We start from the raw sequence: 6,859 nt of genomic DNA on the forward strand, positions 1-6,859 counted from the left end.
AGATACCATTGTTTGTGAAATGGCATTATCTAATAAATGTTCCATGGAAACTTAAGTTCACCTCTTGACCTATTATTTTGGATAAGCTAGGTTCACGTCCCTCTAATGCATAGGTAACCACTCACCTGTGCTGGTTTTACTCTGTTGGCAGGTGCCGTGACCAATAGGTAGCCAGTGGATCTAAACTGGAGCCCAGACTTGGCGATCCACCCTAATTGTTAAACTTCTCCACAGGAGACAATCCAGTCTTGGTTTTTTTTACCCATGTAGTTTTATAAAGCAGACACAGGGAGAGTTCACTGATACACATCCAATCCTTGTTCATCAATTCCATGAGAACATGGGAAAGGAGGCCCCCAGATGGAGAATTTTGAGGAGTTTGTCATGGCAACCAGGTAAGTGCCAAGAAAGCCAAGTTTTGCCTCTGTCCAAAGGATGCTACTCAGCCTATGTGACCGACTTCCTGGAGGCAATGAGCTGTCTCTCTGGTCACCTGAGAGGTCCTGGCAGCCAGCCTGCCAATCCTGGGTGAAGGGAAAGGGATCTAACAATGAGGAGCAGGTTGATGGTGAAGCAGGTTCCGTGGGTGTGAAAGAGCTGATTTGACCTCTGTTCTCATAGGAACACTGTAGAGACCAATAGATTATGGGTATTGCAATGACCAACTGCTATAAAAGAATAAATGGCAATCGTTAGTAATTATCCTGATTAAAATGCCAACTATTAGACTATAGATTCAAGCCACTTCCAACAGATTTTTTTTTTCTTAATTGCAATGTGCTCCATTTTCTTTTTTCTTAGTTTCAGGTGCACTAAACAATGTAATAGTTAGACATTTATCATTTATATCCCTCACACAGTGACAACCCTCGTCCCCCTATCCGCTACCCCTCTGACATCGCACACAGCTATTACATTTCCACTGTCTCTATTCCTAATGCTGTACTCCGCTTCTTGTAACTATACATACATATATATATATATATATAAATTATATTTGACATTCATTATGGTTCAACTTCAGTTTCAGGTGTACAGTACAGTGATCAGGCCAAGAGATTCTTTACATGTTTGTAACATACCGTATTTCCCAGGAAATAAGACCTAGCCGGACCATCAGCTCTATTGCGTCTTTTGGAGCAAAAATTAATATAAGAACCGGTCTTATTATAATATAAGACTGGGTCTTTATAATATAACACTGGGTCTTATATAAGACCAGGTATAATATAATACAATATAATACCGGGTCTTAAATTAGTTTTTGCTCCAAAAGACGCATTACAGCTGACGGTCTGGCTAGGTCTTATTTTCGGGGAAACATGGCAGCAGATGGTGCAGGAAACTTGGTTCCCTATCATCTCGGGGAGCAGCACTGAGAAGTGAAGGGATTATATTGTATGTGACCTTTCTCAACTGCACCTATTTCCAAAGCAACAAATTTAAAAAAAGGTCTAGTAACATGGCTATTGCTCCTTTAGCATTTGATTTGTAATCACTGCTGATTCTGATGTTAACGAGACAGCCCAGTGGGGAAGTAGCCAGAGCACCTCTCTAGGAGGCAGAGGGTCTGGTTTAGTCCCAGGGCTAGCACTAACCACCTGTGTGACCCCAGCCATTCCCTCTCCAGGCCCAAGTTTCCTAGTGTGTCAAAACTAAAGGTGGATAAAATATCCTTTATTTTTAAACCTGAAGGCATTATGATTGTGTAAGTGCTTTGTCAATTTTTCAACATAGGAAAAGTGAAGCAGCTTTCTCCCAACCTGCCTCTATTCATCAAGCAAAAAATTTTGCAGGAAGAAGTAAAAGATAATCTGCTGAGTGTCTAAGGTTCTTTATAAACAACTGGCATATATTTCTTCCAATTATTTCTCACTGTATTAAAAGAACAAACTGCTAGTTTTGTGGCTTGCTAAAAAACTGAAACATTATTTCCCTAGTACTAATAAAACACTATGAACTTCCTTTGATTCTCCCTTTCTTGAATAATAGTTTTGATTTCTCAGTCTATATTTGGCAACTGATAACTGTCAAATACTTGTAACATTAATCTGCTTTGGGCCTCATGTCCTGGAACAATTATAATAGAGATGAGATTATTTCAAAGGAAGTATCTTTGCCTTGGTTTTTGCTGCAACTATCTTAGCAATACCTTTTAAGCTACAATCAAGATAATGTGTTTATATAATTTTTACTTGCATGGAGTTTGTACAATCCATATAACGCAGTTGTTACCTTGGTTTAGTTGCATGGCCAATCTGAGTATATTAAATCGAGTGCCTTAATGGATCCACTAGTGTGGAAACATGGGTGGCATTTTCTGGTATCGACTTACTAAAGCGATATTTTCTCAACTTTTCTTCTTAAGCATTTTTAATTTTTTCAGGTGTAATAATATTGTGCTTATGTTAAAAAATAAACAGGTCACATTTTAGAGATACTCACAGATGAAATGTCTTGGATTTACATTAAAATAATAGTGGGTAGAGGAAATGGGGGACATACACATAGAACAGATTGGACACACGTTAAGAATTGTTGAAGCTGCATGATGGGGACATAGGAGCTCAATATATTCTCTACTTTTGTGTAGGCTTAAAAATTTACATGAAAACAATTATGCAAAAGACTACTAGGTAAATATGGCAGAGTGAAGTCATATTAAGGAATTTCCCTTCCCCAACTTGTTATGAAAAGAACGAAAACTGTAAAAATCACTGTGATAAGAAGCCTCTAAGATAACCCCAATGATCCATTTCCTCTCCCTGGTATTCACCTTTTCCCATATTCAACCAAAATTGGTCTGTGTGACAAATATTTTATGACAGAGGTGATGGTATGTCACCTCTAAGAATAGTTTACAAAAGGCAGTGCAGTTTACCTGCTACTCTTACCAACTTAACCTTTGGCCTTTTCTTCTTCATTGCAGTCCACCTGTACTGACCTTCCTTCTATCTGCCTAAACGGTAAGTTTCTGAGCTTTTGAAATTGCTGTTTCCTCAATCTAGAATATTCTCACTCAGATCTACATATGGCTGCTCCTTCACATCACTCATGTCTCTGCTCAAATGTACAGAACCACCTTGTCTAAAATAAATGCTCTTTCCACTACAGCATTCCCACCTCCTTAGCCTTTGTTTGCTTCATATTACTTTTCATGAAATGAAATTATACTGTTTTCCTATTGTTAAATAAATTAAAGGCCTGGATAGCTTCCTAAACAGGAACAAGACATGGAAACCACGCAAACATACTTCACAATTCAGGTTTGAGAGAAACTATGCCAGTATGACATTAGAAACCCTGAAATATTTAGGGATAGAGTAAAATATATTAGGTTGGTGCAAAAGTAATTGCAGTTTAAAAGATTAAAAATAATTGCAAAAACTGCAATTACTTTTGCACCAACCTACTGTGTCTTATTTTCTCTGAAAATAAGACCTAGCTGGACAATCACTCTAATGCATCTTTTGGAGCAAAAATGAATCTAAGACCCAGTCTTAGTATAAGACCGGGTATAATATAATATAATATAATATAATGTAATATAATATGATATAATATAACATAATGCCAGGTCTTATATTCATTTTTGCTCCAAAAGACGCATTGGAGCTGATTGTCCAGCTAGGTCTTATTTTCGGGAAAACACGGTAATAGTAAAATGAGTATAAGACCTACATACTAAAAACTAAGAAACATTTTCTGAGAAAAATAAAACAACAAAAAAACTTGAGAGATGTACATGTTGACTGAAACATTCAAAATTGTGGAGGTTTATATTTTCTAAAGATGGATACCATATTCCTTTCCGTATGCGTTTCTTACAAAATAACATTGATACTTTTCCCATTGAGTGGTCTATGGCCATTTCCCTTGAACCTGGGTTGGGGGAGGATACCTTTTTGACTGGTCTGACCCAAGTGATGCTATGTGACTTTCAAGGTAGGTCATAAAATTGCCATATGCTTCTCACTGGTTTTCTCAGGACATTTGCTCTTAGGAGTCAGGCCATCATGTTGTGATGAAGCCGCATTTCCATGGACAGGTAGAGGTTCATAAGGAGAGAAACAAGAGTCCTTGGCCCTCATCCTGGCTGAGCTCCCAGCTGATAGCCAACACCAATTTGCCAGCGTTAAACGTGTCATCTAGGGAGATGATCCACCAGCCATTAGTCAAGCCACCTCAGCTGATACCACATGGAGCAGAAATGAACCTTTTGCCCTGCCCAAACTGCAGATTTATAAGCTAAATGACTGCTGATTTAAGCCAATAGGTTTTGAGGTGGTTTGTTATGCAGCAATAGGTAACTGAGAGAATTGTTAAGATTTCAGTTCTCCTCCAAATTGATGTAGATTCAATGCAATATCAATTAAAATCATAGGCTTTTTAAAAAATAGAAATTGGCAATCTATTTCTAAAGTTTATATGAATGTACTGAGAACAGCATAAACAATTTTTGGAAAAAAAATGAAGAGTATGAAGGCTTACCATAAAGACACAGTAGGTTGACACTTATATGGTCAATTAATTTTTTACAAAAGTGCCAAAACTTCAAAGGGGAAAAATAGTCTTAACAATAAATGCTGGAAATGAACATTCATATGGAGAAAAAAATGAACCTCAGCTCTTACTTCATACCACACACAAAACATAACTTGAGATGACTCATAGGCCTTAATATAAGAGGTAAGACTATAATTTCTGCTTTTTGAAAGGCATGGAGAAAGCAAAACACAAACCTTACAATGGGAAAAGTAACACATATATCTGACACAGGATTTTACAACTCAGTAATAAGAGCAATAAGAGTACAGTAAAAATATGCAAAAAAATGTGAAGATGCTTCACAAAAGAACAGATACTTCACTTTTGAGCTATTATGAATATTCATGTACAAGCTTTTGTATGGATGTTTTCAATTGTCTATGTATATATGTAGGAGTGGAATTGCTGGGTCATATGGTAACTATATTTAACTTTTTGAGGAACTGCAAATTATTTTCCACAACAGCTGCACCATTTTAAATTCACAGTAGTATTGTATGAAGGTTCCAATTATTCCACTTCATCACCAACTTATTATGTCTTTTTCATTCTAGCCATCCCATTGGTGTGAAGTCGTATCTCATTGTGGTTTGGATTTGCATTTCCCTAATGACTAATGTTGAGCATCTTTTCATGTGCTTATTGGCATGTATATCTTCTTTGGAGAAATGTGTATTCAGATGCTTTGTCCATTTGTTAATTGGGTTGTCTTTCCACTGTTATGAGTTATTTATTTTGGATACGTAATCCTCATTAGAGGTATAATTTGCAAATATCTTCTCCCATTCCATAGGCTGTCTTTTCACTATCTTGAGTGTCCTTTGAGCACAAAAGTTTTAAAATTTTGATGAAGCACAATTTATATATTTTTCCTTTGGTTGCTTGTTGCTTGTCATAGCTAAGAAACCATTGCCTAATCCAAGGTCATTGAAGATTTACAATGATGTAAATTTCAGACTTTCATAGTTTAGCTCTTACATTTAGGTCTATGATCCATTTTTAGTTGATTTTTGAATATAGTGTGAGGTAGGGATCCAATTTTAATCTTTTGCATATGGATATCCAGTTGTCCCAGCACCATTTGTTGAAAAAACTATTCTTTCCCCATTGAATTATCTTGGTATTAAAGTTGTTTAAAAAAAAAAAATCATTGGAATGCTTGGGAAAACAAAAGTTAAGGAGCTAGACATCTGTACCTGTAATCCAGAGGTCAGGAAGTTTCCACTACTACCCAGGTAAGGAAACTACTGCCAAAGTCACAAATCTCCTACATCTGGTTAAAAGCAGTGGCATGCAGAATCTTGTCAGCCCCTGAAAAAACTTACATCTGCCAAAGCCTGCACGCCACTACTGGAAGACAATGAACATCTTTTGCTTTCATTCAGGTTTCCAGTTAGCAAGTGTTAGTTCTTTTTGACTTAAGCTTCAGTTATCTGCAATATTTATTTTACAGGGTATGTTCTGTTCCCTGGGAATGCTAGAAAATTAGGAGGCCTGTAATAAAATAAGAGCTCCCTTATCTTCATTGATAGAAAGGACAATACAGGTTTAGGTGGAAGAAATATGAATTTGCATTTCCCACCAATTTTATACATCATAAAGCATCCTGAGATCTAAAACGTACATATCATTTAACAGTACTGCTGCATGGCTGCTTGTTAAATTTGACACGCTGGTTCAAAGTTACCTAAAACTTATGAATCCAGTCACATTTAATAAAATATTCTAGAGTAACTCTAGAAATCTGGATTATGACAATTCCCCCTAAAATCATATTAAAGCAGACACTAAGAACCTGTAATCTATACTTTGTAAAGTATACAATGAGACTATAATTAGGACAATTTGGAGCGAGATTCATGTTTTCTCTGTTTACATTGTACCACCACACAGATTAATTTTTTACCTTTAACTGTTTGAAACGTTTGTAAACAGCAATAATAAATGGTAGTAAATATATTAAAACACGTAGTCATAAAAAAGTTCTGAAAATTTTAGAACTAGTACAACCTTGACTTTAGATCATCAGTAGTCTTTTTATGTCAACAAAACGTTCTATGGCTGTTTTTGTAAACGGTTAAAAATTTTAAAATTCTAATTCTCCAGATTACCAATCCTTTTACTAGAGCTCAAAATCACAGGGCTTCATTATAACATTTATTATTATAGCTTCAATTTTATTTTGGAAGTGACTATGACATTATAACTAATGTCATAGCTGCTTTGTATCACACTATTAAAATGGATAATGCACTTCAGAAACTGAAGTGTGCAGTATATTTTCATTTCAAAAACACCCACAAACTAAAAA

The sequence above is a fragment of the Rhinolophus sinicus genome, linkage group LG04 (genome assembly GCF_036562045.2).
Source record: "Rhinolophus sinicus isolate RSC01 linkage group LG04, ASM3656204v1, whole genome shotgun sequence".
Classification (NCBI taxonomy): Eukaryota; Metazoa; Chordata; class Mammalia; order Chiroptera; family Rhinolophidae; genus Rhinolophus; species Rhinolophus sinicus.